The following is a 27200-nucleotide window of genomic DNA, read 5'->3' as shown; positions in this document are numbered from 1 at the left end:
GCTTCATAACCTAGATAGTTCACATGTATTGAAGGAGCAATGGATCTTGGAAAGTATGAGCCAAATTCTGCAGAGGAATATTAGGGGAACTCTCTGGGTTTAGGGCATGTCATTTTACGGAGTGAAAAATAATTTTTGCAATTTTTTTCAGTGATGGCTTTTAAAAACATATGTTTTTACACCAAGAACTCAAATCTGCTATTATTTTTGCAATTACACATTTAGCTAGTATTTGAACATATACCTGACAAATACTGTTAACTTTATCCTCTCATAATTACACCTTGTGCCACAAAAATTAAAGTTTTTTTCTGCACGACTCTAAGCAAAATATAATCCATGCAATCATAAACTAACATCAGAAAGCAATTATCTGAATTATAAAAATGTTCAAGTGGGTTTCATCAGGTCTTGTTTTGATTTATTCTTTGACATCAGCTGCCAACTTGCTTTTTGCCCTCACATTTGTCGTGTGTATCTACTCTGCTTGCTGCCTCTGTGACCTGTTTCACACATATCTCTATTGATTGGGCATGACAGTGCCACTGTGGTACTTGCATTGGTTCGTCAATGAACTTCTTTATTCCCGATGAGTCAGTTTGCACATCAAAGGTGGCTCATATATACCTTCGGACCAGTCAATCAGCTCCAGCAGAGTGGATGCTCTGGCGCTGATTTAAATGCATTTTTCTTCCACATACAGAAAAATCTCCCAGCGCGTCATTGTCTGAACCCGTCAAGTCAATGATCTTTTGCAAACCAGCTCTCTTCACTTGAATGTCATCTGAACACAAAAGTGTCTGGATTATCATTTCACTGGAAGAGTACCATGCTGAGAACTGAATGGTTGGCAAAACGGCATCTACTATAGCCTTCTTTTGCAGTGTGACTTGCTGCAGCTGGAACAACACATGATGTGAGTCTTCAATCCAAGAATGTTTTACTTTGATATTGAATAAGCAAGAGTGGTAAACACCAATGACACATTCCACTATCATTCTTAAGTTTTGGAGAGCTTTGCCTTTAAAACCATGCTTCGAAACCCACATTCGGCAAAGCTTATCTGCAGTTGTCAACCAGTATGAATGGCTTATTGGGCCAATTTCCAGAAGAAATAGATCTATGAGGGGTTCTCCTGTCCTTTATTGCCTTTGTGATCCTATATCCATGGAGAGATCATTTACCAACACTGTCACTCAGTGAAATGAGAGGCTCACCAATTAAAACTCTGGTGAATAAAGGATCAATGTCAAATTCTGTTGCAATGTCTAGCATGTTGCCAATTTTAACTTCCCATCTAATTTTGTGATTACATGTCATAGGAGTAACTCATTTATGTGGAGTGCATACGCTAACCAGATCAACTTCCAGTCAATCTTGACCTTTACCCAGTGCATGGCACCACCTTCACAGTGAATATTAACATTTGTAGAATCTCCTCAAGTAGCCTTCAAGCTTTTTTCAATGCCTTTCTTTTTCATGAAATACATCAAATTATCTGCAATCACTCGACCAGGTTTTCTTGTTTTTTAGTCTTTCTCTGGAGTAAAATGTTAAAGATATCTTCCACCCGGCTCACTGCACACAAAATAATGTTCGTCTTTGATGGTACTGGGGAATTGTCTGAATTGCTTGCTTTCAGAATAAATTTAGTTGCATCTATATGGCCGTTAGGGAAGATGCATTCTATTTTGCCCTTCTTACAGAGCTCACCAAATTCTTGATCTAGGGACTTCATAATTTTTTCCCCGGGCTCTCTTGACTTTATCGTGGTCAACTTCAAGTCTCTTGTCTTCTTCAGTGATCAAGCCAGGATCTATGAAACAGCTGTGAAAATGGCATCATGGCACATAAACCAATACTGTATCTTATGCTTTGCATAGCAACATTTGTTATTTCTAATCGGTTGTGCTCTGTCTTTTCTTTAGAAGTAGAGGGCACATGTGTTTGGTCTAAGGCAAGGTTCGACAAACCCAGGCGCCTGGTCGCCAGTGGCGCCTAGAAAATGTTGTCTGGCGCCTAGAGCCGCCTGGGCAGGGCGCTGCGGTGCCTCTGACCTCTCCGCTCCTGCCCGATGCCGGGGTTTCTGGCGCTCTCCTGCTGGGTCCCAAAGAAGGCAGGCAGGAAGGAGAGCTCCATTCTTCGCGCCTTTTTCCCGCCTTCCTTCTTTGGAGCCCAGCAGGAGAGCGCCAGAAACCGCGGCATCGAGCAGGAACCGGGAGGTCGGAGGCACCGGCACGGCAGCGCCCGCCCAGCTGAAGGTTCCCTGTCGCCATCGGCAAGTGTCCTTTGGGGCCCGGCGGGAGGGCACTGGCGGTGGGAGCGGGGGGGGGGGGCCGCGGCTGCAGCGGCACAGGCAGTCGCGGGGAGATGGCGGGGGGAGCGGGGGGCGGCTAAAGCGGCCCCGGGCACCGTTCCCTGTACGCTTTTCCAGGGGCGCGCAGGGAGCCGCGGCCACCCGCCCGCCTACCGGATTTCCCTCCGCGCGGCTGGGGAGGTGGATTCGCCGCCCCCGCCAGCCCGATCTCCCTCCAGTGGCTGGTGACGTAGTTCTACCGCCCTCGCCAGCCTGATCTCCCTCCGTGGGGGGGTGGGGGGCGACGAACCGACGACCGGGGGCTGTCCGTCCGTGTTGGGTGGTGCAGGGCAGGCACAGGCAGCCCCAGGGGAGAACAAGGGAGGGAGAGAAAGGAAAGAGAGAGTAAGGGAGGGAGAGAAAATTGAATGAAGGAGGGAGAGAAAGAAAGAGTAAGAAGCAGAAAGGATAGAGAAAAAGGAAGAGAAAGGGAGGGGGAGAAAGGAAAGAGGGAGGAAGGGGGGAGAGAAAATTGAATGAAGGAGGGAGAGAAAGAAAGAGTAAGAAGTAGAAAGGATAGAGAAAAAGGAAGAGAAAGGGAGGGAGAGAAAGGAAAGAGGGAGGAAGGGGGGGAGAGAAAATTGAATGAAGGAGGGAGAGAAAGAAAGAGTAAGAAGTAGAAAGGATAGAGAAAAAGGAAGAGAAAGGGAGGGAGAGAAAGGAAAGAGAGAGAAAGGGAGAGAAAGGGAGGGAGAGAAAATTGAATGAAGGAGGGAGAGAAAGAAAGAGTAAGAAGTAGAAAGGATAGAGAAAAAGGAAGAGAAAGGGAGGGAGAGAAAGGAAAGAGAGAGAAAGGGAGAGAAAGGGAGGGAGAGAAAATTGAATGAAGGAGGGAGAGAAAGAAAGAGTAAGAAGTAGAAAGGATAGAGAAAAAGGAAGAGAAAGGGAGGGGGAGAAAGGAAAGAGGGAGGAAGGGGGAGAGAAAGAAGATATGAAGGAGGGAGAAAAAGAAAGAGAGATAGGAAGGAAAGAGGGAGAGAAAGGAATGAGAGAGAAAGGGAGGGAGAGAAAGGGAATGAAAGAGGGAGAAGGGGTGAGAGATAGAAAGGATAGACAGAAAGGGAGAGAAAGGAAAGAGAGAAAGGGAGGGAGAGGAAGGAAAGAGATGAGAGAGGAAGGAGGAGACAGAGGGGGTGAAAGCGATGTCAGGTGGAGACTCGGCAAAAAACCAAGTTTGCTTAAAAAAAATTCTGGCTCCTAAATTTTTTGGCTGGCTCCTAGATTCTGAACAACTTTGTCGACCCCTGGTCTAAGGCCTCATCATAACTTCCATCACATTCCTCTTCATCTTCATCATCAATTGTACGTCCTTCATTTTTCATTATGAGATACTTACTTCATTTTTCGGTTCCTCGGAGAGGGGCGGCATACAAATCTAATAAATTATTATTATTGTTGTTGTTATTGTTATTACTATTATTGTTCCAAAATGTCTGTGCCTATATTTACTGAGACTTTGCCTCTCATCAACTTGCTGCTTTTGCCTTTTGCCTAGTCATTTCTGCTTAGGCACATTTGGCAAACCAATCTGGTGATATCCAAAAGAACCAATCTTGTCTCTCCAACCTTAATGAAAGCAAGTTCCTTCAATGGTATCTTCGTCTCCTTAGGACAGGTACAGTTAATGGGAGCTTTTCTGCAGCCAGCAGGATAGCCGAATTAGACACCAAGAACAATTTGACACTTGCAGTTGAGATGTCAAATATTTTGTCAGGTTTCGCAATGAGTCTCTTTGACATCTAGCTTTCCTCTACCAAGAGCTATGTTTTTGGGCTGATCTCAACTTTCTTGGACCTTGTTCAAGATTGGTTATTTGTGAATTTACAACAAAAGTCATAAAAGAACTGTTCACTTACTCCCACTTTTCAAGCACTTTTAGATATATGTTCTTTGCTGGATAGTTTCCAGTATCATCACTACTTTGTTCTCTTAACATATCTGAGAATGTCTTGCAATGTTGGTAATTCAAACAGCAACAAGTCTCTGCCAGTCCCAATTAGGCTATGCATATGAGTGAATGTCCCCAGTCTTGTTCTTTTTTTTTAGAAGCCATTACATTATCAGTTATTACACTCATAGGAAACAAGGTCAGCAGTATTAACACTCTCAGACAAAATAAACTTTAACAAAAAGAGAAAGACAGCTGAACCTGTGAAATGAAACAAACAAAATGTTTAAAAGTTATGATATTTATGTGGTTATTTACCAAGCACAACTACATTATATTAAAGTAACCAAAATATCTTTACAATCCCCAAGGCATGTCACAACCTTTGAGCACTCCTAACGTTTGGAAATTGAAAGTTGAAAACGGGGTCAAGCTCTTCTAGTGCAACAATAATCTTAAGCACAAAAGTAAATCTACAAGTAAGTCTGAACAGCAGGACATGTGAAAAAGAACTGTGTGATTTCTGCTCTTAGGACTGAGTCTTAACTGGGGATTGGACGAGTCAACCCATAAGTCCACCCACTATGGAAAAGACTTTATTCTTCTCTTCGGTATTCTCCACAATTTAGACTATACCTAGAACAGTGATGGCGAACCTATGGCACGGGTGCCACAAGTGGCACGTGGAGCCATATCTGCTGGCACACAAGCCATTGCTCTAGCTCAGCTCCAACGTGCATGTGCATACCAGCCACTTGATTTTCAGCTCACATGGAAGCTATGGGAGGGCATTTTCAGCTTACAGAGAGCCTTCGGAAGAATGGGTGAGGGGATTTTTGCCCTCTCCAGGGAAGCCTCTAGAGCCTGGAGAAGGTGAAAAATGGGCCTACAGGGCACACCAGAAGTTGGGAAATGGGCCATTTCTGGCCTCCAGAGGGCCTCCAGGGGAAGGGGGAAGCCGTTTTCAGCCTGCCCAGGCACTGAATTATGGGTGTGGGCACTCACACATGCACGATAGCGCACACATGCTCACTTTTGGCACCCATAGGAAAAACGTTTGCCATCACTGACCTAGAATATTACATTGAGTTCTGGGCACTAGATTTTATGAAGGAGATTGATAAACTGAAGTGTATCCAGAAAGGAACATACAAGACGGTAAGGAATATGTAAGAAAATACTTATAAAGGGGAACTGAGCTAGGGCAACAGCTTGTGTGCCAGCAGATATGGCTCCATGTGCCATTAGTGGCATCCGTGCCACAGGTTCGCCATCACTGCTCTAGATGAATAATTTCTGAAAATCAAGAAATAGTTTGCTTGCTGTATTTGAAAAAAAGGTGACTGGGGAAGAGAAACTAATGAAACTGCTTGCCATGAAACTTTTTCATGACAAGCAGCATTGCAATAAGGTATTTGATGTTTAAAAGTAAAGAAGTATAAAATATAAATTTAATATGTGAAATGCAAATTTGAATACAGTTTCATTATACAAATCAACATTTTACAAAATATTTTCTTAATTAAAAAAATCCACACATTCTATCAGTAGTTTCCAACTTTGATACACTTGGTACTCTTACTGTTTAAGTATTTTTTTCATGGCAAGCATAGTTCCTAAATTATGTGTCATGGTGCCCTGGAGACAGGACAATGACATTTGTCAAATAGTAAAATAATCTGGCACCCTGTGAGTATGCTAAGGTGCTCTGGGGCATAGATGAAGAGTTTGGGAATCATGGCATTATACTGAAAGACAAACATATAAACAGAAATGCTTTCAATAACTATCTTACTGTCTAAAGTTAATGGAAACCTGCCCGGTAGCATCATTTAAGGGGAAATATGTCTATCTTTAAGGTCTGTCAGCTGGTTTTAGTATTTCCTAAAAAAAATATTTTCCTGTTACACATTTTTAAGTATAGAAAATTTGGTGCATACTCTTTAGGACAGAAAGAGGTAACCTGAAAAAATAATTTGACTTGCAAAACTTGCTTCTTAGATTGCTCTTATTTAAATTTTTGTTTTATGCACCTCATGAATATATTTCTTCATAGCTTACCATATTTTTTCAGTTTACTTAACTCACCCAATATCATGGCCCACAATTTAGCCAATTATGCTTCAGCTTGTACTATTTTATTAATAGCTTAGCATGTCTTGTGACACCAACCAATTGTGATTGATTCAATAAACCATGATTAACCAAAACATGGCTAAAGTGATGTATAAATCCAATCAACAGATTGATAGAACTCAGAAATGTGAAATTCATTTTATTTTAGAAAGGATGACAATACAATTGCAATACAAACCAGAACAGGAGACACCGTGGCACAGTGGTTAGAATGCAGTATTGCAGCTAATTCTGCTGACTGCCAACTGCCAGCAGTTCGAGTCTTATGGGTTCAAGGTTAACTCAGCCTTCTATCCTTCTAAAGTCAGTAAAATGAGGACTCAGATTGTTGGGGGAAATATGTTGACTCTGTAGAGAGGGCTTTACAGCTTAGAGAGGGCTGTAAAGCACTGTGAAGTGGTTATAAGTCTAAGTGCTATTGATATTGGGTAGTGAAATGTCTGCAAGAAAACAAGCAAGCTCAAACAACACCAAAGGCCCCTCAAAAGCAGAAGAAGGGAGAAGCAATCTGCAGATTCATCCTCTATGCCAGGGGTTCTCAACCTGAGAGTTGGGACCCCTTTGGGGGTCGAAAGACCGTTTCACAGGGGTCACCTAAGACCATGGGAAAAGACAAATTTCCCATGGTATTAGGAACTAGAGCTTCTATTCTGGCACCTTGAAACATATTTTTACAATCCAATCAGGGCTTTACAGTGGGGGTGTCCCTCTGACCTTTCTGTCAATCAGCTTAAAGCTCTGTTGGGAGAATTGGTGCTAGATGTATGGTTGGAGGTCACCATAACATAAGGAACTGTATTAAGGGGTCACGGCATTAAACGTTTGAGAACCACGGCTCTATGCTTTCTTCACTTGAGGGCCACAGTAAACCAAAATGTTTCTTGTTTAAATAAAAACTATGCAGTTCTTAGAAACTCAGCAACAAAGTTGAATTACAAAGAAATAGTACTGTACTACTAATCTGGTTTCTTAATTGTTTGGTCCATAACATGCTCTTTTTTTATTATTAGCAAGTAAATGTGAAGCAAATGTACCAAGTAAAAACATTTCTAAAATCATATTCTTTAAGATTTGTCCACATTTATATCTGCATCTTCAGTGTATTAAAAAAAGATGTTTTCTGCTTTTAGAATAGTATTTTGGAAGAATAATTATATAAAAACCGGCTGGAGGGGTTGGGAGTGGGAGGAACTGTCCTTCAGTGGTTCTCCTCCTACCTCTTCGGTCAGTCGCAGTAGGTGTTAATGGGGGGTCAGAGGTTGACCTCTAGGTTTCTCCCTTGTGGGGTGCCTCAGTCCGGAGGTGGGGTTTTCCAGCGAGGAGAGCCTCAGCGAAACCGCAGTATCACAAAAACACGGAAGTCCGGAGGTGGGGTTTTGAGGACTTCCATGTTTTTGCGATGCTGCAATTTCGCTGAGGCTCCCCTCTCTGGAAACCCCATCTCTGGACTTCCGTTGCCAACGAAGCACCCATTTTTGCGCTGCTGGGATTCCCCTGCTGAGATTCCCCTGCAGCATCACAAAAACACGGAAGTCTGGAGGTAGGGTTTCCCATGGAGGGGAGCCTCAGGGGAATCCCAGCAGTGCAAAAACGGCCGGCAAAAGGGGTGAGTTTTGGGCTTGCATGCATTAATCGCTTTTCCATTGACTCCTATGGGAAACATTGCTTTGTCTTACAAACTTTTCACCTTATAAACCTCGTCCCGGAACCAATTAAATTCGTAAGACGAGGTATCACTGTACTTCACAAATGTAAAAAAAAAAAAAAGAATGTAATCCTTTTTACTCGTTAAAAGAAATAATGGAAAAACTATAAAAGCTGTAAAACAAATATTCAAACTATTCTATATACATGTAAATGTATATTTAGGCATTACTTTCTAGTTATATTTAAATCTTAATTCCAAAGTAGCACTATTTTGAAAATGTATTAATACCAACTATAGCAATAACACTTAGACTAATATACCACTCCATAGTGCTTTATAGCACCCCCTGAGGGGTTTACAAATGTCAGCCTATTGCCTCCAACAATCTTGGTCTTCATTTTACCAGCTGGAAGGCTGAGTCAATTTGAGCCCATTTGGATCAAACTAATGGCTGTGGGCAGAGTTAGTCTGCAATACTGCATTAAAACCACTGTGCCACCATGGCTCCTAACTATAGACATTCATGTCTTACAAGAATAAATATTACTCAATGACATTTTATATAATTGTTCATTCAACACTACTACCTTTAAAACTGTAATATGAATACAGAAATGCTTATGCGCATCAATAAATATTTTTTCCAATGCATAAACTAAACTCTTTAAGACAGTAAAAGAAAGCTATAATTTTACTTACTGAAAATCAATTTATGAACAGCTATGAACTATGAACTAATCTTGAATTTTTATGAAATAACATCATTTAAAATATGTCAACCAATGCTGTTACATTAAAAGTCCCCAAGTTCTCGGAGAAAGACGGCATACAAATCAAATCAATAAATCAATAAATCAGTAAATCAATCAATAAATGTAAAAGCAAAAGAAGTAAATGTCTAATTATTGTTTTCTTGCTTATTTTGCTCAAACTAGTCAGTTAACAAGTTACCATATAAACAGATCAACTAAACTGAAATAATACTGAGTTAATTAAATTGTTTTCACATTTCATTCTATCCTAATAGATTTAATAGAGAAACTGTGCTTTGAATAGTTATTTTAAATTATTTTTCTACCTCTAAAAATCAGGTGGGAGAGACAGTTTAGTGTGGTGGTTTAGGCACAAGGCTACATAGTGGGAGCCTGAGTTCTAGTCCCACCTTAGGTATAAGGTCAGTTAGGTGACCTTGGACCAGTCATACCTCCTCTCAGCCTTAGGAAGAAAGTGATAGTAAACCGCTTCTAAAATCTTGTCAAGAAAAACTACAGGTACAAGTACAAACAGTTGCCAGGAGTTAAGACTGACTTGAAAGTAGGGGAAAAATAATAAACACTGGAAACTGGTAATAGTGGATGTCAGCTACACAGGACAGGCAAAATACAGTAATAGACAATACTTTTTTATACTTCTGTAACTATTCTTGACGATTCAATTCAATTTATTAGATTTGTATGCCACCCCTCTCTGAGGACTCAGGCCGAACTAGATGAACTAACAGCAGTTTATGTTGTCCACAATTTTCAAAGTAAGCAGATATTTTTTAACAAGGTGAAAAAGCTTATTAGTTCTATTTGTTCCTTCAACTTCACAGGTGGCAGATATTATTTCCATATGATTGACAACTAGATGATACTGTGAGTAAAGCAAATCTGCTATTGGACTGAATCTTTCATTTGCCTACAATCCCTCCTAGAGTATATTCATAGAACAAATCTCTAGTTACTTTGCCAATAGTTTCAAAAATGTGTCAGATATATAAAGAAATTGAATCAAATATTAAATATCCATCCTTGCTATTAATTACAAGCAGGTTTAACTTTTTAACTAAAAATTCCTGGAGATCCTTTGAAACTTTAAACAAAACAAAAACTGGATTAGAAAAACACCCTAACTTACGATAAAAGACCAAGGCCAAGCAAACAAACAAATTTAATAAACTTTTAGTAACAAAGTATTACCAATGCTGCTATAGAAAAGTATGTAAATGATTCTTCTTGTCTATAATATACCACAGTAGTGAGAAAATTTGAGAAGGGCTTTACAGTAGAATGTTTAATTATCTGTTTATGTCAAGTGCAAATAATAGCTTTATTTTTATGGCTACTCCAAGGAAATCAATTTATTTTTTTAAAAAAGCTAAAATTATTTTTAGGTTCATTGTTGAAAAATGTTTTCAACTTGAATAATAAACAGAAGCAATCTAGACATGTAAAAAAACCATGACCTAGAATTTGTGTTTTATGATAATGTACAGTTTATTTAAAAATTAAATGACAAAACAATATTTCCAAAAGAAAAAATATCTGTAGAGGTAAACTTGTTTATTAAGAATACATTTCACCTTTCTAGCACTCCAAAGACAAACCACAGAGCTGTGTACAAAGCTAGACAATCCAGGCAGCCAGCCATAAACCATTACTTCTATAGCAGATTCTGCTTTCACTCCTTAAGCTCTCCATAGCTGTAAAATATAACTAGAGAAGTTCTGGTAAGGGGCCTATGTGCAGCAGACTATTTATGATTCAAAGGCTAAAGTTTATTTCCTTCACTTTGAAACCTTTCTTTAGATACAAAATCACACCCAATTGGGTATTCCAGGTTAACCTTCAAGATTACAGAGAAAATAAAAACACAAAAATGGCTTGTTACATAGTAACATCTGATGACTTTCCCAATAGCTTTTACTGAGAAGATGAAAATAGTAACACTCATGTAAATAATACTGATTAAAGTATGACTACAGAACAGAAGCTTACTTAAATACTTTTGTATTTGGAAGATCACAATTGAAAATATTGTTTAATTCAAAACATTGACCAAAGTTCAAAGAACCATACAACATGCCAAATGACCAAGAGTGTGGGTTTTTAAAAAAAAGTTTCTTAGACTCATCCAATTCCATGACATAAACAAAATTCAAGCACTCCTCCAAATAGACACAACCAGAGGAATGAAGAAATAAAATAAAAATCTGCTATCTCCCTTATGTCAGCAATAGTATTTTGTGGCTCTCTAAATCTCAGCTCTTAGTAGTACAGTTTAAAGCAAGTGTCACTGAACTCAATGAACAGTCCAATTTATAATGTTTTTATATGGTGACTCATCTTTCTTTACAACTTGCTATATTTATGCAGACATGTAAGTCATGCATCATAGAAAACTAATTTGGTAAATCAGTTTGTTATATCCAAAGCATGTTACAATTCAAGAAAATATTTGAGTCCTTCAGATGTGCCTGTGACCCAGCTAAATACCTTTATAAAGTTACTGCAAAGCTCAAGACATTATCACCAAAAGGCATCAGCTGATACTAAATTGGCTAGTTTGCATCATCAGGCACTTAAGAGTTCTTATCATCCATTTATAGTACAAAAATAGAATGATCAGTTCTTGTCTACAGCTTGGGGGGGGGAGGTTTCAAGTATGACATTATCTTGTAATGTGGATTTTAGTTTTTAACAATTTGATGGTGAATCACAAGATAACATCTTGCAAAGCAAGGAATGCAAATAACTAAGCAGCAGCCCAAACAATAATATTATAGTTCATAGTATATTTCCGGCTTTAACTAAAAAAATTAAATTTAATACTTAAAATGTCTTTATATGAAGTAATGGTATCAACTAGGATAGTGACAGATTTGAAAGGCAAAGAAATTAGCATTTATTCTTTGGATAAATTGAAAAAGAAGCAGCTAAGCATTAAGGCTGTAAGTGTTCTCACAGAGAGTTTCTTAGCAATTTTTTCCATCTGAAATCCTCCTTTGCTGAAGGAAAAGGCTGCCCCACCCCTGACCTCCTCCTCCTCCAGCTTGTTTTGGAAAGCAGCCAGATGACAGTATTGGGAAAAGTGCATATTTATCTCAACAAGACCAGCTGCAGAGAACAACTAAACGTAATTTTAGGTATTATTCATTCTTCCTTCTCAATGGCCTTGTTTTTTTATTCCCTTAAGATGCTGAGTTCTAAATTATATCTACATTGATGCTTTAGTAACACTATACCTACAGCTATCATTAAGGAAACAATCAGCCTTATAAATAAAAGTGAACTGACCATTGGTGGAAATCCATTTGCATCTTTAACTAATGCAAGAAAAATATATTTATATGCACTTTGCTACAGTGAATATTCCTTTTTGCCCTTTTTCACACCAGGATAAAATATTGAAACATATCCAAAGATACCACACCCCAAAAAAACCTGTTGTTAGACATATAATACTCCAATGCTTGCCATGTGATCCTTCAATTTATGATACACTGAATACAGATGTAAGATTTAAATCAGCAAAAATAGCTGGAAAGTTTAATTAATACCTTAATATTTGTCTTCCCAGCAATGATAATCACTATTGCAAAAGGGTATACAGTATTAGCTACAACTGCAGATTAAAGATTAAAAATTACTGCTTTCAATGGGGAAATAGTGATTATTATATGAAATGATTTCTTTCACCCAATAAAAAAATCTGTTACAAGGACAAAATTTCAAAATAGAAAACATCTGATTAGTATACATTTCAAAAAGTGTGAAGTTCAAAGCAGAATTTCTCACCAAGAGGTAAGTGCATTATTCACTTTTCTTTTATCAGCTTATCTATTCAAAAACTATGATCAATTCCACAAAGGCATGGCATGGAATCACAAGAAATATCATATACTGTATACTGTTTCAGAACTTAAGATTTAAGACTACAAATACCCGTCGTGAGATTGTGCCTGCTTAGCTGATAAAGAGACTAGCATTGATATAGTATTTTTAAAAATCAATATCGGACCTCCAACATTTATATTGTGAGGAAGAACAAACTTACATTTGGGATATTTTAATTAATTGTTTAAGTAAAAGTGTTTTGCAGACTGCTTGTTGACACCAAAACATCGGCCTACTTAGTCCTTTATTTCTATAATGGCCAACCAAATTCCTATGGAAATCCCAAAAGAAAGGAATAACAGCTTCCTCTGCTGCTGCTTCTCAGTATCTGATAGTCTAAGCATGCTTTCTCAGATCCTGAAGGCAGCATATTTAGTAGCAATTTTCTTCTAAATTAATATATGTAATCCCTTTTAAAATTATAAAAGTTGCTGGCCATAGCTGTCTGTTGTGATACCCCCACATTTCAGAATCTATATAATGTGTCAAGAAGCATTTTCAACACTCAGCATCATTTGACAACCTTTGATTCTTGTATTTTGAAAAAGAAAAACTTCAATAATTTCTTTGTATACTATGTACAGTTTAAATGCTATTATGCCCAGTTACTTTGCATTATTTTCTCAATTAAAAAGCACTAAATGATAATTTACATACGAAAATGATGGAATTGTCTAATAATTATGGTTACCATTTTCTGCACTGTTTTCAGCTTGATAATATGCTTTTTAGTATACAGTTGTTGAGTGCATATATAGCATTTCAAATATGGTCACGTTATACCGGTATATTTGCATCAAAACACTGCAGAATAGTATTATTTGTGGCTCCATTGTAATGATCTCCAGTGTGGAATTCACATTTTTTTTCATAGCTGCTGCACACTGCATTGACATGTTCATTGAGTTATATCTATTATAAGCCCCCTATTCCTTTGCTCGGGTCAGTCGCTCTCAGCTTGACTATTCTTTTTCAGGAAATATGAAAAATCAATAAGAGAAAGCAGAATGCATTTCTATCTTCTATATTGTACTAACCCTATCATTAAGTCCATTTAATTTTTGATCAGTGAAAACATATTTGCATTAAAATTAAGAATACAGTACAACAAAATTATTGCAAAACTAGAAAGCTTGTATTTTGTTCACAGTCTACTTAACATAGTTATTAAAAATGAAAAGCATGTTATGTTAAAAATATGCTGAAATGTAATCCAAAATGTATTGATAACTATAATTACATTGGAAATAAAGAAAATGCTTTAATGAATTTTAAAAAGGCAATAGCTTTTTTCAAAAGTTACCTATGATAAAATATTTTATTAATTGAAGGGCTGCTAATATATCTGTGTAGAAAATTTAAATTTAAAATTTAAAAGATAATAAAAATAGCAATAAAACATGTTTGTATCTATGAATGAAATTCAAATATTTCTGAGGCATTTTAGTCAAACTTGAGAATATATAGTTGAAACAGAACCTAGAGCCCCTCAACTGATGATAATCAGAAATTCCTGTAACAAGTTATATTAAGTCTTGAGTTTTTCCTGGGTAAAATGTTCATTTTTCTAAATTCTGATGGAAATAATTATACTATATGGCCAAAACTAATAGCAAAACCTCAAATATGCAGAAATAATGAAACACATTATCGGCTTTTAAAACCATTTCAATAATTATAGATGCTTTATTTCGTATGTAGGTATTTCTCACAATCTAGGTTTCTATGTTATGAATCTACTGATATAAAAACATTTGTCTAGAGTACTACAGAGATGTTATTTTGTTTGCTGTTCCACATGCAGATTTTAAGTAATCAAATTATCCTTTAGCATTGTTTATAAAATGACAAAAACATTAAGGAATTTTAAATCAGCCTTAGTTACCTTTGGAATATTAAAAGTATCATAACACTCTTCTATGCTTGAACTTTATTTCTAGAGAGCCTAGCTTTTGATTTAAATAATCCAAGGATTTTGGGTACACTTTCAGCAAAGTTCCATAGTAAAATTACATGCAAATTGTCATTCTATCTCTCTTTATTTTTAATTGTTTGTTCCATTTACTATAATCAAAAATATTATGAAAAGGATAAAAACAAAATCTAGCCTTAATCAGAATACTCAAGCAAAGAAATAGAGACATCAGAAAAACTACTTTGAGGGGGTGGGGGGGAAGGCTGCAGTCCTTTGTACATACAATTGATAAGTCTTACTAAACAAAATGGGATTTAATTCAAGTAAGTCTATACAGAACTGCACCGCTCATTATTTAAATGCCCAACAGTAACTAATCATAGATGAAGTTCAGGTTTTGACCACTTGGTTACATTCAATCAGCTTCTCTATTCTAGCAATACTTACCCTGAAATTGCCAAGATTAATTGTCACTATGTTCAAAACAGTGCATCACATGATATTAAGAGTTTCTAACAACAGCCTGCAAATCCTAATAATTCATAAGAAATCATTTCTCATCGTTTTCATTTTCTTCCATATTTTTTTTCCATAAATAAGACATTTGGAGGTTTCAGTAGCAGCAAGGATTATGAGAAACATTGAAGTTTTTGAAGTAACTGAAGCTGTCAATTGGGGATATTTTTAGCTTGTGAATATATGTATTAGCATGAGAGGGAGATTTGTTAATTTTTCATTTTAAAAATTATATAAAGATTTAAAAACAGATCACAGTTAGATAGTCCTGGATCAAGAGCTACTTCACGAGAACTGCAGACACTGAACTTCATAAGAGGTCTTTTTCCATCTGCAACTTTTCTGCCTCCACATTAAGAATGGAAATGGTCCTTTTCTTACCTTGCTTCGTTTCCTTCTGGGGCTCTTTGGCAGCTTTCGACTCGGTCTTCTTGAAAAAGAACAAATGAATATTTTGTCCGGCGCCTGGGAGTTTCACTACCGTGCTCCTTTCTTTTAATGCTTTTTCTTACAAAAAATACCCGTATTTTTCACGTTGAATATGAAAAAAATCTCTCACGGCCAATAAAGTCAGGTTTTTTTAAAATGTCTATGCTCGTTCCAAATTAAAACAAAAAAACAAAAACCACCCAAAATATTCTGCCACAAAAGAGGAGGAAGGGGGTTGGGAAAACCAGACAAGAAGCCAACAGTACAAGAGCTGTATGCTCCAGTTTTATTTCCAGCCCAGAAGATAAGTGCAGCAGAGGCAGGTCCAATTCCAAAACAAGAATATATATTTTTTCTTCAATGAGGCAAAACTCAAAATTAGGAGTTCTCAGCTAAATTCTGCACGGAGAATTTAAAATTAAACATAGATGGTTGCAGCAAAAAATATACTGTCAGGATGAGCGTGAAATCTGAATGTTTTGTAGTTGTTCAGGGTACGGCTTTTTAAAAGCTGTTGGTGGATTCTCAGTTTACATGGAGGAGCATCTGAATATTTTCTTTTCAAAAGTGCAAATTAAAATGGATAATATCGAACCCATTCAAAAGTTTAAAGGTTAGCTCAGAAAAACAAAAACAAAAAAGGAGCCAGAAGACTCTGAGACAAGAGATCTAAGTACCCAGTAAAGTCTTTTTTTAAAAGGGGAAAGCGAGACGAAGAAAAAAAAATATAACAGTTTCTTTTAGGAAGATCCAAAGGGGAGAAGAATCCAGGCAAGGATCCACAAATGCTAGGGAAATCCACCAGCGGTGCTTTTCATACGTGGATCCAAGGAAGGGAGCTCCAGCAGTCTCTCTCTCATGTACCGGGATCCTAAAAAGGGTCCAGAAAATAGGCTTCGTGGTGAGGAAGGAGCCCACCACTCTCTTTCATACGGATCCACCCAGACCAGCCAAACATAGGTGGATCCAGAGAAGAAGGCAAAATCCAGTCTCTTTCTCACAAAAGACAAGGATCCGCAAAACCCGGGGCGATCCCGCAGCTGAGTTTCTCACAAGGAGATCCGTCAGGTCGTTTCCTCTGCCCGCTGGGATCCACCCAGTTTAAAGAGCAGAATCCACAGCAGCAGCCGTTCGCTCTCCCGTCCCTCCCCAGCGATTGACGAGAGATTTCTCTGGGGGGACCAGTGGGATTTATGAAGGCAGCAGCAGCCGCAGGGACGGCTTCCTCGGACCGAGATTTCGCTTGTAAAGGGAAAGGGGTTGGGCCGCTGGCAGGACGAGCAACGCCGCTGGGTTCAGTGATGCCGCCGACCCGGCCCTCCACTCCTCCTTGCAGTAGTAGTAGTAGTAGTAGCAGCAGCCGCCGCCGCCGTCGCCTCCGCCGCCTGTGCCCTCCGCTTCAGGAGCAGAGCTGCTGCCACCGCAGCCATTTTGTTACTAACTGACAAGAGCCCCGCCAGGCAGCCAGCGCGAGACCACAACCGGGCGAGGGGGAGGGAGCGAGGAGCGAAGGAGAAAGAGAGAGCGCGAGCGGGCGAGAGAGAGAGAGAGAGAGGAGAGGGAGAGAGAGAGAGAGACGCCAGAATCCCTCCCCCTCCCTTCTCTGACCTCAAACAGGAAGTCCCGACCACCTCTCCGATCACGTGGCCAAGCCGAAGGCATTAAAAAGCAGGCTCCGAGACATGCAAAGATGATTACAAAAGGCCAGCCAATGGGACGACGGGAGCGGTTTAGCGGGGCCCCGCCTTTCTCTCAAAGCCTCGTCTCGTCGCGTGAGAGTGGGGGCGTCGAAGCTTTTTTTTTCCTCCCCTTCCCTGGCTGGGTTGTGAGTCGCTGCTCAGTCGAATGGCTTTGCTTTTGCTCCGTCCATCTTGTGTGTTAAGCGAACTCTCCATAGAGGGGGGAAGGGAGTGAGAATCGCAGGTCGTTCCCGGCGGCTTTACGCAGAAGGAAAGGCTGGGAAAGCGAGAAGGCGCAGGGCGTTCGTTTCAAAGTAAAACGTGTAGCAACCGCGCTTGGAAAACAATATAGGTGGTTTGATCCGCCTATTTGTTTATGTAACTGTATCCTTGGTGGGCGTACGCTGAAGCCATTATTTTAGTAGCCTGCTTCGGTCTTCGCAACACAAACGCGCAGTGGTAGTGGCTGGAAGGAGAGCCGGAATAAAAGAACTATAAACATGCGATGCGGTTGCTATTTTATAATTTTACTACCCGCTTTTTTTTAAACAGCTTTAGCTCATTTCTGAGTTTACCATAATTGCCGTACAATGATCAGGCAAAATTGATTTCGACCTACACCCAATTAGAAATCCATTGTTTAGGTTAATAACTTAGACCTGTTTGCCAGAATAGCCTAGGTGAAGTAAGCTACACCTGTTGGTCCAAAGGCTGCTTTCAGAAAGGGTGAAGGGAGCCTTGGGAATTTACCCAGCTTTCTGAAGGTGAAGAGAGGCACCAAGCTAAGGAGGTGGCTTGATGTTTGTTTGTTCCACACAGCCTGCACTGGCTGCTGATCAGTTTCCAGTCATAATTCAAAGTGTTGGTAATGACCTATAAATCCGTAAATGGCATTGGACCAGAATACCTTCAGAACTGCCTTCTGCCGCACAAATCCCAGTGACTGATAAGGTCCCACAGAGGTGGCCTTCTCCGGGTCCCGTCGACTAAGCAGTGTCATCTGGTGGGCCTCCGTAGAAGAGCCTTCTCTGTGGTGGCCCCAGCCCTGTGGAATCAACTCCCCCTGGAAATTACAATGGCTCCCACCCTCTTTGCCTTTCACAAGTTACTCAAGACCCACCTTTGTCACCAGGCACTGAGATACCCCTGAGTTCATATAGCTTTTATGAATGGTATGATTGTATTGTATGGTTCTTAATGATGGGTTTCTTAAATGTTTTGTTTTCTTTTTAAATATTGGATTTGTATATTGTGATTGTTCTGAGCCGCTCCAAGTCGCCAGAGAGGAGCGGCATACAAATCTAATAAATTAAATTAATATAGTCTCTCTAGTGAGATGGAGAGGAGGTGAAGACAGTCAATTGCTTTGGTGGTCCTTATTCTCAAGGGTGCACAGAATCCTTGTGGCCAAAGATTGTTAACCTTCCCAACCTGAAGGAAGCACCAAATTAAACTGAGTGTAATGCCTGCAGATGCAAATTTTTGGAGAGAAAGTAAATAGATTTAATCTTTTGAATCCCATGGCTTGGTTGGCTACTGTCCACCAAAGGTTGGCCAGACTTATTTTTCAGAGAAGAACCAGCAATTTTACAGGGCTAAAAAGGTAGGTGTGTTGTTGTTTTTTTACAATGTTCACCATCCAAATTTATCAAAAAGAATAACACTTATGTAGAAAACAACATTACTCTTTCTTTTATTTGACCCTCTGAAAACAATTGTTACAAATGTAACCGGTAAGTAGGCTTGGAAACCCAACTCTGGGAACAAATTATCTTCACTGAGTGTTCTCATAATCTCTAGTTGTAGAGGTTTTTATATAGTATACTAACTTCTATTGTATTTAGTGTGAGTTTTGCTTAGCACAATGTGTAAAACCAATTGCTGGGATTTGTAAAGATTACCTTTACCTTGTAAAGATAAACATTGTGTAAACAGGGTGACTAGACCTAACTTTAAAAAGGTTAAAAACAAAATGGCTTACTACATTGTGTCAACCTAACCATAGAGAGCCAACTTTGATATACATTGATTGATTGATTGGATTTTTATGCTGCCCCTCTCAGAGGACTGAGGCAGCTCACAACATATAATACATAGTATTACAACATCTTGAATCCAGTTAATTAATTAAGAGTCTAACACCCCCCCCCCCAAAAGCATAAAAAGCAATATTTCCATTAACTCCACATTCTTTCAACACATTCATGGTCCAGGGGGCAAAGATCTAATGGCCCCAGGCCTGGTGGCATAAATGAGTCTTCAGATTCTTACAGAAGGCGAGGGCGGGTAGTATGAATCTCCGGAGGGAGCTGATTCCAGAGGGCCAGGGCCCCCACACAGAAGCCTCTGCCCCTAGGCCCTGTCAAATGACATTGTCTAGTTCAGTGTTTCCCAACCTTGGCAACTTGAAGATACTTTGGACTTCAACTCCCAGAATTCCCCAGCCAGCAAATGCTGGCTGGGGAATTCTGGGAGTTGAAATCCAAAGTATCTTCAAGTTGCCAAGGTTGGGAAACACTGGTCTAGTTGATGGAACCTGGGTAAGTTTATAGATAACGGGGATGTATTTTATAGATTGCAACAGAGCCAAAGTTAGTTACAAGTACTGTACAGTGATACCTCATCTTACAAACCCCTCGTCATACAAACTTTTTGAGATACAAACCCGGGGTTTAAGATTTTTTTGCCTCTTCTTCCAAACTTTTCACCTTACAAACCCAAGCCGCCGCCACTGGGATGCTCCGCCTCCGGACTTCTGTTGCCAGCGAAGCGCCCGTTTTTGCACTGCTGGGATTCACCAGAAGCTCCCCTCCATGGGAAACACCACCTCCGTACTTCCGTGTGTTTGCGATGCTGTACGGGAATCCCAGCAGGGGAATCCCAGCAGCGCAAAAACGGGCACTTCAGCTGGCAAAAGGGGTTTGCCCGCATTAATCACTTTTCCATTGATTCCTATGGGAAACATTGTTTCATCTTTCAAATGTTTCACCTTACAAACCTCATCCTGGAACCAATTAAATTCGTAATACGAGGTATCATTAAATTCAGTGGTATGAACTGCAAAATAAGCATATACAAATTCACCTTGGAGTTCCCTGTTTAAAGACATAATCATGAAGACTTTTTAAAGTATGCATAGGTGTATCACATAAAGCTTTAGGCAATCCAAAACCATGCTATTGCAACTCCTAAGAAACTTTCCGAAATCATAGAATTACATTTGATCCAATAGTTGCTTGGAGCACAGACACAAATCAACTTTCATTAATAGTTAATATGCACCTTAGAAAGTGACAACACCTTGCTGACCCTGGCTAAACTGAGCAGCTGAGCAGGTATTACTCTAATTAATAATTGGGTAGAAGAATTAACTGGAGATTCTAAGGCTATTGGCTGGTGAGAGTAATTTTAAAGTACCGTATTTTTTGGAGTATAAGACACATTAGTTTGGGAGCAGGGGAAAAAAAATCTGCCTCTGCCTACAGTATTCATCTGGCTAGCATCCTTGCAGCAAACAGCCTGGTCGGCTTCAGCACATTATCACAGCCTGATTCAGCATGAGCAGCTGATTGGCGGTTGGATTGGCCTCCCGGAATACTGCCAATCAGCTTAGACTTCTCCTTAGACTCAGGATGGCTTACATGTTAGCAATAGCATTTTTTAACAGAGCCAGCATATTGCCCCCACAATCCAGGTCCTCATTTTACAAGGATGGAAGGCTGAGTCAACCTTGAGCCGGTGATGAGATTTGAACCGCTGATCTGCAGATCTAGCAATCAGCTTTAGTGGCCTGCAGTACTGCACTCTACCCACTGCGCCACCTCAATTTCCACCCACTTTTAGAGGGGCAGGGCAGAAGTGCGTCTTATACTATGAAAAATATGGAAATTGCAAACCCCTGCCAAGAAAACTCTGGGAATGCAGTTATCAAAAGTCTCAGGCACATTTTCTTTCTTTTTTGTAGAAACAAAGATTCAGGTGTACACTCTGCAATAAACTTTGAATCAACTGAAATTATATACCTTAAACTCTCTTACAAGATGACATAAGATTTTGAAAGCGCCAAGCATAATAGTTGGCATGATTTTTCAACACTCCTACCGATAAAATATTATTGGTATTACAACACTATGCCTCATTATGTCTTGCACTCAGAGGTTTGACTAAAGCAACAGTATGCTAAACAATTAGGAAAGTGACTCAATGTCAACAAGTATATAACCTTATGGCAATAAAATTTAAAAGATTAGCATGAGATGAATTAGCACTTATGGATATTGTGCCAATAATAAATGACATACAGTTTAAATCTGAAAATTAAATTAGATGGTAAACCCAGGTCTATTTTCCCCCTATATGCCGGGATACTACAAATGTTGCTGTTATGTTTTATCTATTTCCAATAAAAACTATTTTTCATGAACTTGAGCACTCTGATTTTTAGATTGTTTTCACAATAGTATCGCAAAACAAATTAAAAAATTATTTTCAAGTTCAAATTCATTTTTAATTACCATTCAGTGAGCATTTATTCTGAATAAATTATGCAAAAGAGAATTGTTTTTCAACAACCATCAAAAACTTCATGACATATTTGACCCGATTTGATTTCACTTGCCTAGATTACCTATATGGCTATTTACTACTAGACATAGTGATTCCTCTGAGAAGAAAGGAATCAAACTGATCCATGAGTTTTCTGTTTCAACATCATTTCTGTGTTCCCTTTGTAATGAATGAGTTGTTTTTGTCCATGTAACTTATTTTTATTGTTTGCTTACCATAACATTGCTCCTTATCTTTCTATCAAATTTAAGTCGCAGTTCTTGCAAACAATTGCTAGAATGTTATTCTTTGTTTGAGAGACATTTGCTCTGGCATAGAAGAAAAAAAATCTGAGAACTCCGTGTGATGGATATATAACAGATATTGGTGAAGATGGATTGGCAAGTACAGTATGAAGTCCTGGACTTGTCATTCCCCATCGGGGCACAATGGGTCTATTTTTAGCTATTGAGGATAAGTCTGATAATATCTTTGATGTGAAATGTAATTAGAACCAGTTTTTGCCACTGGAGGGAGACCACATTGCTTAAGAAAGCAATAGGAAGAGAAGTCCAGAACAAAGCCAAACGCACACACACACACACACATGCTGTATATTTAGTCTAAAAAACTTTGTAGACTAGACATTGTTATGCACAAAATCTTTTAGCTGTTTTTCACAGGAAAAAAAAAGGACTAGCAACAGAATGTAAGTATTTCTGCTGGCAATTTTCAGCAGACCTGATTATACTTGCATTGAAATGGTTTCGTAGAGGAACCAATCAACCGTGACTTTACTGATGATGGATAGGGGCATGATTTTGTTTGCTGCACATCTAAATCTAGGCAGGGGACAAATAAGTTGTAAAGGAGTAACGGAGAAACAAAAATAGCAAATGGAATTTCACTTTGTAGTGTTTATGAATATAGGTCAGCAACTACAGTGCCTGGCAGGCCAAAAGGAGTGCGGAAAATTATTTTACTGATGCTTTCTGAAATCAAAAGTCTCGTACAAACTGAATAGGCATAGCCATGTGACATCATTGCTGCTGTCTGTTGCAATTTATTTCCCAGGCTTGAATAGGATTTTAATGTCACAAATTAAATATACATAGCTGTTGCCCGGTGAAAGTGGTTTGTTTTGCTGCGTTATAAGGAAATGTGTGAATTGAAATTTGCTTCCATTTGAAGGTTTTACAAAAGGCCATTTTAAATATCTTAAAATGCAGTTGTTTTTAATTGTTTTTATTGTTACATTTAAAATGTCAGATATTGTGGCAGAATAAGTGTGTGTTATTCACCGGTTAAACCTGATAGAAAAGAAAGAAACTACCCCAGTCTTCTCAAAACACATCTTACATTTGTAGTACTTACTTGTATTGAATATAATTTAGATCTGTTTCTAGTTAAAATGAAGAATATGAGCAACTTTTTTTTAGCTTATTCTAAACTAATGAACATCTATTAAAACAGATGTTAATAAAAAGAAGGACTAGGGGTGACATGATAGCAGTGTTCCAATATCTAAGGGGCAGCTACAAAGAAGAAGGGGTCAACCTACTCTCCAAAGCCCCTAAAGACAAAAAGTAATGGATGGAAACTAAACAAGGAGAGAACCAAACTAGAACCATGGAGAAAATTTCCTGACAGTTAGAACAATTAATCAATGGAATGACTTACCTCCAAAATTTGTTGGTGCTCCAATACTGGAGATTTTAAAGAAGAGATTGTGCAACCATTTGTCTGAAATGGTTTATGCTTGAAACAAGGAGTTGGACTAGAAGATCTCCAAGGTCCCTTCCACTCTGTTATTTTGTTAAAATGGATTTAGTACACTGTTTCTCTCAAAGTAAGACATCCCCTGATAATAAGCCCAATCTGGCTTTTAAGCGCATAGCAATAAGGCCAAGCACTTATTTCAGAGTTTAAAAAAAATTAAGATGGTTTTATTTTCAGGAAAACATGGCACAATCTCACTGCTCTACATAATACTGGAAATCCAATATTCTCTCTTCCCACTTTTTGTGGCATAGTATTGCCAGATAGCTAGGTTTTATTTTGGGCAATGGGTTTTAAAACCCGGTCCTCTCCCCCCCCACTGCTGTTTAATATCTACATTAAATCGCTGGGTGAAATCATCTAATGACACAGGTAGAGTTACCATCAATACACTGTTGACACTCAGCTGCACATTTCCACCCCATGCCAATTCAGTGAAACAGTGGAGGTGATGTGCCAGTGTCTGGAGGCTGTTAGGGTCTGGATGCGTGTTAACAGGCTCAGGCTCAATCCTAACAAGATGGGGTGGCTGTGGGTTTTGCTTCCCAAGGACAATTCTATCTGTCCGTCCATCATCCTGAGGGGGGACTTTAGACCCCTCAGAGAAGGTCTGTAACTTGGATGTCCTCCTTGACCCACAGCTGAACATAGAACATCACCTCTCAGCTGTGGCAAGTGGGGTGGTTGCACTGGTTTAACCTGGTTTAACACCAGTTGCAGCCCTATTTGCACAGGGAGTCTCTTCTCACAGTCACTCATACGCTCATCACCTCGAGGTTCGATTACTGCAATACTCTCTGTTTGGGGCTACCTTTCAGGAACTTTCGGAAACTGTAGTTGGTGCAAAATGCAGCCACGCTAGCCATTATGGGCTCATAATATCTCAACACCACTCCGCGAGCTGCATTGCCTACCGATTCGTCTCCAAACTCAATTTAAAGTGTTGGTCATGAGCTATAAAGCCCAACATGGCTTAGGACCAGGTTACTTATGGGATCGTCTTCTGCCTCATGAATCCCAGCAACTAGTCAGGTCCCACAGAGTTGGCCTTCTCCAGTCCCATCAGCTAAACAGTGCCATCTGGTGGAACCTAGGGGTAGAGCCTTCTCTATGGCAACTCCGGCCCTTTGGAATCAATTCCCTCCAGAGATTCATACTGTCCCCCACCCCCCTGGCCTTTTGCAAAATTTTAAAAACTCGCCTCTGCCAGCAGGCTTGGAGCCATTGAGCTTTGGCATCCTGCTCCAGACACCTGTATGGTTGTAATGGAATGAATGTGGATGATTGGTTGTTGTTTTTTTTAAATGGGGGTTTTAGATTAGACTTTGATTAGTTTTAACGTTTGGGTTTCTTACATGTGCCTTTTTGTATTTATTCCTGTTTTGTAAGGTGCTCTGAGGCTACAGAGAAGGGCAGCCTAGAAATCCAATAAATAAATAAATAAATAAATAAATAAATAAATGTAAGAAAGTAAGTAAGTAAATAAGTAAATAAGTAAGTAAGTAAGTAAGTAAGTAAGTAAGTATGTAAGTAAGTATGTAAGTAGGTAAGTAAGTAAATAAGTAAGTAAGTAAGTAAATAAGTAAATAAGTAAATAAGTAAGTAGGTAAGTAAGTGAGTGAGTGAGTGAGTGAGTGAGTGAGTAAATAAATAAATAAATAAATAAATAAATAAATAAATACTAAATTAATAGTCAAGCCTCTGGGTGGGTCATAACAGATTAAAAATAGAAATTGATATAAAAGACTGTATGACCCCAATGGATGTTGTTAAAAAGGCTCTTTACAACAGGGCTGTTTCAGAACGGTGATTTTGAAATGTAATGAGGGAGGTGGTTGCACAGACCTCTACGGAAAAGAGTTCCAGACTGTAGAACCCATCAGAAATTTCTGACCTCTGATGGATGAGGGAGATTTCTTTTAGCAAGCCTTACTCCCTACTAACGGGCAAATTCATTGCTGACAAGGCAGCATAGTATTGCAGTGCTAGTCTGTACAGCATAATGATTTAAAGGTGATGGCCAGCACTTTGAACTGGGCCCAAAAACCTGCAGGTAAGCAATGCAACAATTTTAGCACTGCCATTGCAATTTTGCAGCTCTGTAAACTGACTCAGCAGGACTCTTGTCACCACATCCCCAAAGCAACTGCAGCTTCTGGGCTCTGCAAAGGCTGCTCCAGGAAGTATCATCTTTTACAATAATCAAACCAGATAGATGGTGCTGAAAAGATGCCTTGCCTTCTTTAAAGCCTCCTGGCCCAGGTAGGATTAAAACTAGAATTTGAGATTAAGATAAGCCACACACACTGCCTGTTGTTTGAGCAATAGGTATGAGTCCAGAAGGACACCCAGTTCTTGAATCAGTTCACTTGGAATACACACAATTTTATTTAGAGTATCTATCAATATTTCAACATACAGTGATACCTCGTCTTATGAACCCCTCGTCATACGAACTGTTCGAGATACGAACCCGGGGTTTAAGATTGTTTTGTCTCTTCTTCCAAACTATTTTCACCTTATGAATCCAAGCCGCCACCACTGGGATGCCCCACCTCTGGACTTCCGTTGCCAGTGAAGCGCCCATTTTCATGCTGCTGGAATTCCCCTGAGGCTCCCCTCCATGGGAAAACCCACCTCCGGACCTCCGTGCTTTTGTGATGCTGCGATTTCGCTGAAGCTCCCCTCGCTGGGAAACCCCACCTCCAGACGGTTTTTGTGCTGCTAGGATTCCCCTGCTGGGGTTTCCCTGCAGCATTGCAAAAACACGGAAGTCCAGAGGTGGGGTTTCCCATGGAGGGGAGCCTCAGGGGAAACCCAGCAGCGCAAAAATGGGCGCTTCGGCTGGCAAAAAGGGTGCGTTTTGGGCTTGCATGCATTAATCGCTTTTCCATTGATTCCTATGGGAAACATTGTTTTGTCTTACGAACGTTTCACCTTACGAACCTCATCCCAGAACCAATTAAGTTTGTAAGACAAGGTATCACTGTATTTGCATTACTGTATCTATAGAAATGATGGTGAACCTTTTTTTGCTCAGGTGCTAAAAGGGCGTGTGTGCAATAGCATGTGCATATGCCCACACCCATAATGCAATGCCCACCCCCTGCACATGCACCCTCAACACCTAAACACCCACACTGTCCCCCCATGCATACATGCAGGACTCACTAAATCCTCCAGACTTCTGGTAGGCCCATTGGACTTCTTTTGCCCTCCCCAGGCTTCAGGAAAGCCTCCAGAGCCTGTGGATGGTAAAAAATGGGCTCAATAGGCTGAACATCTGGTAGGCCCATTGAGTCCATTTTTCATCACGGTCTCTGGAAGCTTTCCTGAAGCCTGGGGAGGGCAAACCCCCCCATCATCACCATCCAGAAGACCGAAAATCAACTGGCCAGCATGCACATGTGTGCTGGAGTTGACATAGGGCAACACATGTCGTCTGGTTCGCCATCATGGATATATAGCAACTCATCCTTGGATGGATTTTATCTGAGTTTATTTTTCCCTCTTCAGACCTCCAGATCTTTGTTCAAACATTGCATTTCAACTTGACTAGGTAATGTAATATATCACTGAAAATTATCAACCTAATGATAGCAGCTCCGTTCATATCAGCAGAAGACCTCACCTAGCAACTTGATATAGAAG

General features: G+C 39.5%; 1 protein-coding gene across 11 annotated transcripts in view; it reads right to left on the bottom strand.

Annotated features, from left to right (window-relative positions):
- TNRC6C (trinucleotide repeat containing adaptor 6C) overlaps nt 1-17206 on the bottom strand; it is a 177013-nt gene extending 159807 nt beyond the window's left edge. For all 11 annotated transcript variants that reach the window (XM_070739827.1, XM_070739832.1, XM_070739828.1 and 8 more), the window contains exon 1: nt 15499-17206. The gene's annotated coding sequence lies outside the window, so the exon portion shown is untranslated. The remainder of the gene's footprint in view (nt 1-15498) is intronic.
- Between the last annotated feature and the right edge of the window lie 9994 nt (nt 17207-27200).

The sequence above is a fragment of the Erythrolamprus reginae genome, chromosome 2 (genome assembly GCF_031021105.1).
Source record: "Erythrolamprus reginae isolate rEryReg1 chromosome 2, rEryReg1.hap1, whole genome shotgun sequence".
Lineage (NCBI taxonomy): Eukaryota > Metazoa > Chordata > Lepidosauria > Squamata > Dipsadidae > Erythrolamprus > Erythrolamprus reginae.
This window is presented reverse-complemented; position numbering and strand designations above follow the sequence as displayed.